Consider the following 14,076-nt stretch of genomic DNA (forward strand, 5'->3'; position numbering starts at 1 on the left):
ACAAGAAGACAAAAAATAATTGAATTTTTTTACCTCCTACATGGTCGAGTGGTTAGAGTCGATGACTTCTAATCCAGTTACCTCTCTGGCGTTGGTTCGATCCCCGGGAGATGCTTTGGTAGTTTAGCACGGATGAAGGTAATCTAGTACTGGTGTAACTCTCCAGAAACGATGGTTAGTAAACTACCCGCCTATATGACTGAAATACTGTTGGGAAAAGGCTTAAAATGAAACAAACAAACAAACAAATTAACTGAATTTCAAATTTCTAAAAAAATCTGAAATTAATGAAAGACCTCGTGTTAACAAAGTTGTCTGTTTGTTAATGAAAATATCTCAATGTATAGGCAACAATGTTTTGAGCATATCTACAAAGATATTAAATGCTTCATATATGTTATTATTTATAATTGATAATGACAAAACATTTCTTTTCTACTTTTACTTACACTGCAAAAATCTATGGGATGTTATCAATGATAAAAAAACATAAACCAAATAAAAGTAATGTTGGTTGATCGTCTCTTTTTGTTTAGGGTCCCACTGGGCTCCTTTTTGGTGGTCCTGTGTTGCTGGGTCGGGTTGGGGTTGCATTCATTGAACGCATCCCTTCCTTGTTGATCTTGTTTTTTTATATTTTATCAGACTTATTTATAAGTTACCTGCAATTAAAATGACCTATGATAAATTCCAATTCATGGGCAAATGACTAAATCAATCGTTGGCCTCCTTTTAGTTTATTAAAAGTGTTTATGTTAGTATCATATTAAAAAAATATGTAAAAAATAAACAAAATTTATGTCTATGAAAACGTTTTCCATTCTGTTAATATTTCTAATATCGTGAAAACTTTTATTATTAATCAACTTGTTCAGAGTGTTGAGGTAATATTTGGTGTCTGAGAAGATAATTATAATTTGTCATAACAATTTAATCAAGTTAATTTATATTGGATAAGAAGATGTGTTACTGAACTGATCTATGAGGAGAAGAAATAAGTTAGATTAAATTTGATTTTATTACGCGCACAAGGAAGTAAATTTCAGTCTATGTAATAAATTCCGTTACATAACTATAAAATTTTTAATAGAAATGTCGTAATTCACTTTTTCTAATAAGACCTTATCATATGACAGTAAAAAATAATTTCATTTGGGAAGCAATTCCAAATGTCAGTATATTTCTTTATACATATATTGCCTATATCTATTTTTTGTTGTTAATTAAAGTCACAAATCATTAATTATAAAACTAGTGATTTACATACTATTGTTTTTTTTTTTTCTAACAAATGCAAAATGTTATATGTGAATGGTAAATTTTTTTGTTCTGATATGTTGGTCCAGGAAAAAAATGACATGGTTGCAAAGACATAATAAAACATTTGATATATTTTCTTAAAAAAGGTTTATATTTTATTAAATGATTGATAGTTGGACGTTATTAGAAAACAACAATTAAAAATATATAAATATATAAAAAATAAAAATAATAAGTATACAAAAAAAAAATCCCGAATTTAGTGCTTAAAAAGAGTATGTTTATAACATTCTTTAAAGTGTGTACATTTGAGCTTGGTTTATTAAAAAATAACGCAACGTTTTTATAGTCAAACTGCCAACGAAACGCTGCGGAAGGCAGATTTAAGGATTTCTTTTTCATTCGAAAAAGTACATTAAATACTAGATATGCTGTAAGATAAAAAACAATCACACAACATAGTCTTACGGTGTTACAAGTAGAATAACGCCAGGAAAAATATCTATATACATTGGCTACCTTAAATACTCTAACGCATATCTTTCAAAAGGATAAATATATTTTCATGACTCAAATAAAAAAGATAAAACCGTGAATAAACTTAATAAAGAATAAATTTAGGAATAAAGATTGAATGGTTCAGATATGTTAATGTTTTAATTATTACTTCAAGATAAAAAAATACAAGCTATTATTGATATTACAACGGGCTTGTTCTTATTCCATAACATGCGCATTCAGGCTTAATTACTCCGCAATGTTCTTTATCGTCTTTACGTTAGACAAAAATAGACAATAAGTAGAAAGATCAACGAGTATTTTTCGGTAACATAGGAGCACTGGTAAGACACCCAGGAAGTCACCAATTAAATGTCAAGGGAAAACGAAGAAGCGTGGCTTAATATATGCAACCACCATATCAATTTGGACAACATTTACATATTTTATGGAGAGGCGATCTGGGGTGCGACAAAATAAAACTTTTGACTGATCCACAGTTCACAAAATTGCTGAAATATGTTATTTAACATATGAATTATCTTACTAGTGTTCAGTAGGAACTCCGTAATTATTATCAGATGAAATGGGAATGTTTGACAAGTTAATATGAATTACCCGTATAATTATAATAAATGAAATTTCAATTGACGCACAAAGTTAATTTCGTTTAAAAACAGCAGTGCGGGTTTTATTTATCATTTCACGAAGTTAAAAGTTATGTTGATAACATCTTATTGTCATTGATCTTTTGAAATAATAAGAAACACAATTTGCATATAATAATATTATATGACATTTCCTCGAGCGCAACCCTACCATATTAATCGGTATCATATTTTAAGTTAGAGAAAAACAGAATCCCGAAAGAACGCCTTAAACAACAAAACTGAAAATGTTGCAAACTTGGTTTGATTGAGTCTGTTGATGGACGGTAGTGGTAATTGCATGCTACCGGCCACGCTCCTTAATACATAAAACTGAAAGGGCCTTTTATTTAAAAAAAAATAGCATTTTGAAAAGGCCGTAATAAATTTAGAACTTTTAACTCAAGAAAAAATTATTTGACACGAAGAATTACAATTTATGGCATGGTGTGTAGTGGAATGTGAAAAAAACACCTACGCTAGCACCGTCTTATATTGCAAAAATACGCGTTTAAACATACGCATCTAGTGAATGTTTAAATGTTAATATCCGACTCGTATGTAAAACAAAAAATAACATTTTAATTCTGTTGAAGGTTCATCTTGTAATATGTGCATCGTTTTTAAATGTGCACGATAAACTAAAGAGTTTGACGTTTCGAGTGTTTTTTTAGAACGTTCTGTTTTCTAGAAGCATTGGATGTGAGAAGGGAATATTACGTAATGACAGACATTACCTAGATATATACTAGTTCTCACGAATATTTAAATCTGTAATCCATGGATAACTGGTTTGATCCTTGGTCGAGGTTAAATTTCTTCACGACAATTGATTTCCGACATTGAGTTTGATGGCCGTTTGTCCCTAACCTCTGATTCATAATTCACCGCAGGGATATGACAAAACATAATCTGTAAAAATTGGCGCAAAACCAAATAAACAAGATATTTAAAAAAAAAACGAAATTGTTTAATCTTTCAAAATATATGAATTATGTTACTGAAATTTTACCATTTGTATTATGGGAACAAATTCAGCAAATGTTAAGAAATAAATCTTGTAATCACAAAGTGTTATTACTTCGCTCGTATTTAAATGTCGCCAATACAAAATGCTGGGAAAAGCTTTGGGGGAAATGTAATTAGATACACATAATTCTTTTTGTTTAAAAAAGAATATCCGATATTACATAAAAAAAAAATTATAGTTTTTATTATCTTATTTTTTGTAAAACTCATAAAATATCATTTGCCAAGAGCCTACGTAATTGCACTTTTAATACGGTGTCATAAATGTATAACGTTGGACATTCATGTATGACGATATGAGAATTCCTTATGTTAAAATTATGATAAAAATTTAACAATAACCTAAAACGAAAATTAAATGTATCACATGAACCCTTTGTGTGCCGGTCTAAACTGTTACCTTATCTGCCAAATCATGATCTGGACTGAAAATGAGGTTATTTTTTCTCCGAAATATATAAATAAGCTGATTAATATGTTAAACGTTGCAATACCATGCCTAAACATCAAGATAGCATCAGATAGTTATTTACTATGGAAATAAGAAACAATACTTTCTTGAAACTACACCAAAAGATTTAAGGTAAAGTAATTAAATGATAGGTGTGAATTTTTCGAATCAAAAAATATATTTTCATGTTATTAGTAATACGATAATTAGTGCCTTTTTATATATATATTTGCCAAATTTAAAACTTGGAGACAAAGAATGGTCCTTGTATTGTTTTATCCCTAGAAAATGTCGATTATAGAGATATTTTTGTGATTTTAGATATTCTTAATGTTTATTATTTTATGATTATTTATTATTAACAGTTTGAATTTGTAGTTATTTGTGTAATATGTATGTAAACTGTATTTCTTGACCATAGTAAGTATGTGTAAATGTTCAAATGCATTTGAAATGGCAATTTGCCAATGTAAAACATATTCCACACAATATTATACGTTACAGTCACGTGATTGATATGTCTGGTATTATCAGTTATATGTCATATATCAATACATTCAATAGGAAATAACCGCAAAAGTACAATATTTGTATTTACTACAAAAGATATGATATATTGTTATATGCCTTGGAGCCAATAGTGATACAATTGATACACTACTTGCGTGTTAATATTAATTGTATTTTAGATTTAATAAAACAGATGTAACGGTGAATGTACTTCTAGAATGTCATGTCATCAGGGGAAGTGAAATTTTTAACATACAATCTTAAATATTGTTAAATACTGGATACACTGTTTTATAATGATTATTACATATATTTAAAATTTACTACATAATGTTTTTTTTTATAATTTAGTATGATGTAATTATACACCATTTAATTCATGATTACAATTGTATACTTCATACATATGATTTTGTTAATAAAGGGATTTCTTTCTGAATTGTATGCTGTCTAAACAACTAATATATGAAAGCAATGCAGTAATGCAAAACATAATATGCACCCGGCATTTAATGTTTTTAATATTTATAGTATAAGATTTTTTCGGAGACGCTTACAAAATAAAATCTAGAAAATGGAAATCATCAATAAGTTGTTGAACGGAGTCAGTCCATTCAGGTTTTGTGACATGACTTTACTCGAAATATTTTTTCCGAGATTGGTGTACCATTTAATTTAGATTTAAACCAAGAACTTGACTATGTGCAAATATTCAAATCATTCTGATTTTGTCCACACTCGATTCGGGCTAGGAAATGCATTAACTATCAGCTAACATGTCTATTGTTGGTATACTAGTATCCTTTGCAGATTTTCCCACTTCAATCCAAATTTTATTTTTTAAGTATTCGTGACCTCAGTGGAGCTCCTTTTCAGTAGAAGGAAACCCCAATCACGTGCCGTGTCGTCATGTTGATCGGTTTGAATTTAATTAACGCTTCATATGACAATTATGTAAAACGTGTAATTGCACGAGGATTTCGTCTAAAAATAGAAAACATTACTGGGTTTACTACAAATCGTGTCTCCTACAGTTAAAAGTTATGTACGATACGTGAATTAATAGCTATAATTGTTACACTAGTGAACATTTTTCGTCAGCCCGTATGCTCCATCTTAATACATTTTTTTATATCATAGGATATTTAACAATACAAACATATCGCAAAAAAGGATATCAAAACAATTGATGACTCACCTATTTTATACACCCTTTTAGTATCTACATGGAAAATATTGACACCATCGACTTGAATATCATCAGCAAGCTATTTTAAAGAGCGTCAATTTGTTTAACATCAATCTCTGTCAATTTGTTCAACATTAATCTGCTTTAAAGCTGAATTTGATACACTCATTGACGCGTACAGAATGCATAGGTCATTCATTCGATCCATTCTTCAGATATAACTCATACAGAAGAATCAAAATGTGATAGTTAACTAGTTGTTGTTGTAGATAATATTACTAACAAATTGAACCACATTATTCTTTGTTAAGATGAAACTGTACATGTGTTTTCCTCTTCCCACATTTCTGTCAATACATACAATTACTTTATTCTTTACAGAAGAAATATGAACTGTCTACAATATTGTGAATGCGTTCTCCGTAAATATTTACTGTAATGGTGTGATTTATTTAAATGCATTTAATGCCAAGTAATAGATTCACTTCCGACGTTTTTGTTTGTATTTTGTATATAATCGGTGCAATCACGCACATTATGGCTTTTCTTCAGACAATTATGTTGCTCTGATAATTGAGAGACTTAGTTCCATGCATTTTTCATTAATTTATTCATAAAAGCCCAACATGGTAATGCATAGTATTTCTTTTTTTCTTTTTTTGATACGTAAATATATACAAAAGTCTGGACAAAGTGTGATACCTCGGAAGCATTAATCACAACAAAGTTGCATAAATGTTGCAGGCTAGGTTTGTTTGAGACTTTCACGCCCCCTAGCACCAGTTTGAGCGATACTCACTTTTCATCACTTGGAACAGTGCTGGAATCTATGATCCCGAAGGACCAGAAAAATATGATTTTAATTCATAATCACATAAAGAAGAAATATCAATTTATTTTATGCTTTTCAGTGGATTACTGATTTATCCGTGAAAATTATATTTGATAATTTCACAGTGAAAATTATCAAAATATAAGTTCACACTTTTCAATGAGGAAACTACTTTCTTAAGATTTTCCCCATGTAGTACCTGAATTTTATTTTTGCTGACAATGTCATGCTGTTCAGAAAAAAATCAAAGCTGAAATTGGTAATTAACTTAAATGTCAAAAGTAATAAAACGAAGAAAACTTACTTAAATTCATTCAAATTACCAATCACCAAATACTGTCTCTTATTTTATTTATTTATTTATTTTTTAATATTTACTGTCTGAAAAATACATTCCTTCCACATGCAAAACTGCTCTTGTTGACATTTGGGCATATTTAAGGATCCTACGAGTAATAACTGCCGTATGCTTTATGAAATCTTAATAAACAATCAGCCATCAGCCCGAAGAATAAGTAAACAATCCAACGTTCGTGAGGCAGCCTTTCAACAATTCCAAGTTCTCCAATTTCCTAGCCGCTTTTTGAATGTGTACACTTCTGTCAACACTTATTTATTGTCTGTTACAATCCTCAAATAAGTGTTCTTTCTTTTAAAAAGGAGTATGACTAACAAATCCAAATGATATTTATCTGAATCAAACACGATTATTTTCCTCCCGTGAAATACATAACTTTTAAAAATTGCGGCCGCTTACGTTAAACAAAGCCAGGTCTAGTTCGCAGTAAGTAACAGAAATATGGATGGATGGTTCGACTTTTTCTCCTATTAGAATTGTTTGTTTTTATTATTAAAACAAGCGTTCATTCATATTTTTTTAATAAAATGAATAATATAACCGCCATTTAACGTTGATTGTCGAACTTATTTTTCCGCCAAATACTTCTTGTATTTAATAAGAAATTTGACTAAATGAGGCTCTCAATGGGGAAAACAGATTTTAATTTTAACGTTAATATTAAGGACATTTCGTTTTAACTTTTTTTAAGCGTAAAATAAAGAATAAAATTTGTTTGTTTGTTGTGTAAGATGTAACTTTATTTCATCTCGTGAACTTTAAAAACAGTATTCTCACTCGTGAGAATACAATTTTTAAAGTCCACTCGATGAAATAAAATTTCATCTTACACACAAACAAATATCCTCTATTTATACATTCACCGATACAAGATACAAGACCAAATTGAAAAAAGACAATGTGATTGTAACAATAGATGTTTTTGTTGTTGTTTAAACCTTGTCTTTTTTATAGTTTCATGAACAGACTATAATGTGGTTTCGTGTACAGACTCCATGAAACAGAGTCTGCAATTTTTATCTTAATTTTTTTGCGACCAATACTTCCGAAAGATTACACTTCTTGATTGCCTTTCAAAGTACAATTTTATTAAGTTCAGCTCATTATTTCCTAGTAAAGGACACGCAATATTTTTTTTGAAATCGCATTGCATTGCTGATCTTTGCTCTCTTTTCTGAAAATGTTAATCAATATCTATTACATATGGTGATCATTCTTAAGAAAAATATACAAAATATTGTTTCTGTACATTCAGTACTTATAATTACTTTTATTCACAAATCAAACAAAAATGTGCAATATAAAGGCAGTAGTTATATATATGGCTGTATAATCTGAGTCTAAATGTACTTTCCAAAGCCACTGGAGTACTGTTGAGCACTATCGCCTAATTCTTCCTTGTTGACAAGATGAAAGAGTGCTTAATTTCCGTCCTGATGGAATAAATACATACATAATATATGGTGTTTTTATATAACGGAAATTACGTAGACCTCTTACTCCTTTATTTAGACACATAATTAATACAGAATGTACATCAGTCGAATACTTTAACTTCATTTTCGTTTCCAGCTTCTGCTGATACATATTGTCAATTATAGTTATATGTTAAAATAGAGAAAAACAGAATCCCTAAAGAACGCCAGAAACGATAAAATTGAAAATAATCAAGGCTTGGTTAAATTGAGCCTGTTCATGTACGGTACTGAAAAGTGCAAATTACCTTGCACGCTACCCCAGCACTGGCGTCAGCATAATTCAACATAAAAACACAAAATTAAGATGTAAGTATATTTGGTTTTGTTCATGTAAAGTAATAGCCCCTGACTAGAAAAAAGCAATAAACTAAAAACGGGTCTTTTGAAAGTTGAAAATACTTTACTTTAAATATATTTTATAACACCTAATGTATAAATACGCATTAAACTATACCAAAACTATGATAAAATCGGCGTACAAACAGAAACGCAAAGAAGCAAAAAGTAACTAAAATGAATCTTTATATATTTCAAATGCAGCCCAAAGAAACTAATACAATGTACTGTATGTGTTTAATCACATTAATTGTCGTTTAAACTTTATGGATTAATAGTTTTAAAGTATATTTAAAACGTTTGTTTGAATCCAAAAGCGTTTGAAGCAAAACCATAAGCGATGCAGTTTAAATCAATAATATCTGTATAAAAATAAGCTCTCTCGGAAGCATAGAAAAAACAGCAAAATTACATGAAAATTGCTGTCTCGGTTTGATTGGATCGGTATATGAGGGATAATGAAAAAGTGCAATGTCTCTCACGCCCCCTAGCACTAGCTTGAGTGGTTGTCAAGAGCAAAACTCAGTTGTCAGCACTTTAAAGTGCCGGACGCAATGATCCCGAAAAAACAGAAAAATATAACAACATTGAACTGAAGTATAGGGCAACATTGGCTGCTACACAGCACTTGACACCTGCTGTTGTGTAATGATTTCCGTGTCAGGACTTTGGTCATGAAAAAGCCTTCAATGACATTTTTTTGAAAACTTATTGCACTGTTACAGCTTTTTTAACATTATTTCAGAAGAAAATTAAAAATGTGATTTTTTTTCAATTTGACAAGAAGACAAAACTTAATTCAATTTCAAATTTCTAAAAAAAATCTGAAATTAATGAAAGACCTCGTGTTATCAAAGTTTTCTGTTTGTCAATGAAAATATCACAATGTCAAAGGCAACAATGTTTTGAGCTAACAATGTACGTATATCTACACATATATTACATGCTTCATAACTGCTATTATTCATAATTGATAATGACAAAACAGTCTCTTTTCTACCTTTACTTACACTGCAAAAAACGCACAGTCTGATCAGGATCCATGTTGTTCGCTATCAGTTTCTCTACTTGTTATAGGGTTTGTTATCGAACAGCATGGATTCTGACCAAACTGCGCGAATGCTCAGGCTTGACTGGATTCATGCTGTTGCTTGTTTTGTCATGGCGCGGCTCTATAATTTGTCATAACAATTTAATCAAGTTAATTTATATTGGATAAGAACTGATCTTTGAGGAGAAGAAATAAGTTAGATTAAATTTTTTTTATTACGCGCACAAGGAAGTACATTTCAGTTTATGTAATAAATACCGTTACATAACTAAAGATTTTTAATAGCATTGTCGTAATTTACTTTTTCTAATAAGACCTTATCATATAACAGAAAAAAATAATTTCATTTGGGAAGCAATTCCAAATGTCAGTATATTTCTTTATACATATATTGCCTATATCTATTTTTTGTTGTTAATTAAAGTCACAAATCATTAATTATAAAACTTGTGATTAACATACTATTGTTGTTGTTTTTTTTCTAACAAATGCAAAATGTTATATGTGAATGGTAAACATTTTTGTTCTGATATGTTGGTACAGGAAAAAAATGACATGGTTGCAAAAACATAATAAAACATTTGATTCATTTTCTGAAAAAAGGGTTTATATTTAAATGATTAATAGTTGGACGTAATTAGAAAACAACAACAACAAAAATTAAAAATATATAAATATATAAACAATAAAATTAATAAATATTAAAAAAAATCCCAAAAAGAGAATGTTTATAGCAATCTTAAAGTGTATACATGACAAATCGAAATCCATTAACATACATTTGAGCTTGGTTTATTAAAAAAGCACAACGTTTTCATAGTCAAACTGCCAACGAAACGCTGCGGAAGACAGATTTAAGGATTTCTTTTATTATTCGAAAAAATAGGATAAATACTAGATATACTGTAAGATAAAAAACAATCACACAACATAGTCTTACGGTGTTATCAAGTAGGAGAAGCCAGGAAAATATCTTTATACATTGGCCATCTTAAATACTCTAAATCATATCTTCCAAAAGGATAAATATATTTTCATGACTCAAATAAAAAAGATGAAACCGTGAATAAACTTGATAAAGAATAAACTTAGGAATAAAGATTGAATGGTTCAGATATTTTAATTTTTTAATTTTTACTTCAAAATAAAAAAATACAAGCTATTACTTATGTTACAACGGGGGCTTGTTCTTATTCCATAACATGCGCATTCCGCTTACTTACTCCGCAACGTACTATATCGTCTTTACGTTGGACAATAAGTACAAAGATCAGCTAGCAATATTCGGTAACACAGGAGCACTGGAAAAAACACCCTGGAATTCACCAATTAAAATGTCGAGGGAAGACGAAGAAGCGTGGCTTAATATATACAATCACCATATCAAATAGGACAACATTTACATATTTTATGTGAATGAATCTCGGAGAGGCGATCTGGGGTGCGACAAAATAAAAATATCGACTGTTCCACAGTTTACAAAAATGTTGAATCATATTATTTAACATACGAATTATATTACCAGTGTTCAGTAAGAACTCCGTCATTATCATCAGATAAAAGAGGAAAGTTTAACAAGTTAATATGAATTACCCGTATAATTATAATAAATGAAATTTCCATTGACGCGCAATGTTAATTTCGTTTAAAAACAGCAGTGCAGGCTTTCGTTATCATTTTTATGTTGATAATATTTTATTGTCATTGCTCTTATGAAATAATAATACACACATTTTTCATATACAATGTAATATAATTTGACATTTTCTCGATCGCAAATCTACCATATTAACCGGTATTGTATATAGAATTAGAGAAAAACAGAATCCCTGAAGAACGCCTAAAATAACAAAACTGAAAATATTGCAGACTTGGTTTATATGAGTCTGTTCATCGACGGAAGTGGTAATTGCATGCTACCGGCCACGCTCCTTAATACATAGAACTGAGAGGGCTGATACATTAGCCTTTTATAAAACAAAATGGCATCTTAAAAAGGCAGTTATAAATTTAGAACTCAAGAATAAATTATTTGACAATAATAATTTCAATTTAAAACATGGTGTGTAGTCGAATGTGCAAAAAGGCCATCTTCCTCGCTCCGCTAGCACCGTCTTAGTGCAAAAATACTCTTTACACATACAAATCGAGTGAATGTTTAAATGTCAATATCCGACTTGCGTTTAAAACAAAAAAAAATCATTTTAATTCTTTTGAAACTTTAAAGATCATTGACAAATGATTTCCCTCATTGAGTTTAATGACCGTTTGTCCCTAACCGTTGATTCATAAATCTCCGCAGGGATATGACCAAAGACCAAACAAAATCTGTAAAAATATTGCCGCAAAACCAAGTTAACAAGATAATTTAAAAAAAAACGAAATTGTTTAATATTTCATAATATATGAATTATGTAACTGAAATTTTTCCACTCATATTATGTGAAAAAATGTTAAGAAATGAATCTTGTAAGTACAAAGTGTTATTATTCAGCTCGTATTTAAATGTCGCAAATATAAAATGCTAGGAAAAGCTTTGAAAAATAAAAAAGTAATTAGGTACACATAATTCTTTTTTTACTAATAGAATATCCGATACAACATAAAAATATATGGTTTCTGATTTTGTCCACACTCGATTCGGGCTAGGAATTGCAATTACTATCGGCTTACATATCTATTGTTGGTATACTTGTTAAGTATCCTTTGCAGATTTTCCCACTTCAATCCATTTTATTTCTTAAGTATTCATGACCTCAGTGGGGCATCTTTTCAGTAGAAGGAGACCCCAATTACGTGCCGTGTCGTCATGTTGATCGGTTTGAATTTAATTAACGCTTAAGATGACAATTATGTAAAAAGTGTAATTGCACGAGGATTTCGTCCAAAAATAGAAAACATTACTGGGTTTACTAGAAATCATGTCTCCTACAGTTAATAGTTATGTACGCTACGTGAATTAATAGCTATAATTGTTACACTGGTGAACATTTTTCGTCAGCCCGTATGCTCCATCTTAATACATATTTTTTATATCATAGGATATTTAATAATAATACAAACATATCGCAATAAAGGATGATGACTCACCTATTTATACACCCTTTTAGTATCTACATGGGAAATATTGACCCATCAGCTTGAATATCATCAGCAAGCTATTTTAAAGAGCGTCAAATTGTTTAACATCAATCTGTGTCAATTTGTTCAACATTAGTCTGCTTTAAAGCTGAATTTGATACACTCCCTGACGCGTACAGAATGCATAGGTCATTCATTCGAGCCATTCTTCAGATATAACTCATACAGAAGAATCAAAATGTGATAGTTAACTAGTTGTTGTTGCAGATAATATTACTAACAAATTGAACCACATTATTCTTTGTTAAGATGAAACTGTACATGTGTTTCCTCTTTCCACATTTCTGTCAATACATACAATTACGTTATTCTTTACAAAAAGAAATATGAAATGTCTACAATATTATGGATGCGTTTTCCGTAAATATTTACTGTAATGGTGTGATTTATTTAAATGCTTTTAATGCCAAGTGATTCACTTTCGACGTTTGTGTTTGTATTTTGTATATAATCGGTGCAATCACGCACATTATGGCTTTTCTTCAGACAATTATGTTGTTCTGATAATTGAGAGACTTAGTTCCATGCATTTTCCATGAATTTATTCATAAAAGCCCAACAACGTAATGCATATTATTTCTTTCTTTCTATTTTTAATACGTAAATATAAACAAAAGTCTGGACAAAGTGTGATACTTGTGAAGCATTAATCACAACAAAGTTGCATGAATGTTGCAGGCTAGGTTTGATTGAGACTTTCACGCCCCCTAGCACCAGTTTGAGCGATACTCAGTTTTCATCACTTGGAACAGTGCTGGAATCTATGATCCAGAAGCACCAGAAAAATATAAGTTGGATCCATAATCACATAAAGAAGAAATATCAACATTTATACATTCACCGATACAAGATACAAGACCAAATTGAAAAAAGACAATGTGATTATAACAATAGATGTTTTTGTTGTTGTTTTAACCTTGTCTTTTTATAGTTTTATGAACATACTTTAATGTGGTTTCGTGTACAGACTCAATGAAACAGAGTCTGCAATTTGTATCTTTTTTTTGCGACTAATACTTCCGAAAGATTACACTTTTCCCACATTTTCAGCATTCCTACTTGAATACTGTGGGATCAACCCCATAACATCTGATTGCCTGTCAAAGTACAGTTTTATTTAGTTCAGCTCATTATTTTCTAGTTAAGAGCACACTCATTTTTGAAATCGCTTTGCCTTGTTGATCTTTATTCTCATTTCTGGAAATGTTAATCAATATCTATTACATGTGGTAGTCATTCTTAAGAAAACATATACAAAATATTGTTTTTGTATATTCAGCATTTTTAATAACCTTT

This window comes from Ruditapes philippinarum, unplaced genomic scaffold (assembly GCF_026571515.1).
Source record: "Ruditapes philippinarum isolate M1 unplaced genomic scaffold, ASM2657151v2 ctg2368_1_1_1_1, whole genome shotgun sequence".
Classification (NCBI taxonomy): Eukaryota; Metazoa; Mollusca; class Bivalvia; order Venerida; family Veneridae; genus Ruditapes; species Ruditapes philippinarum.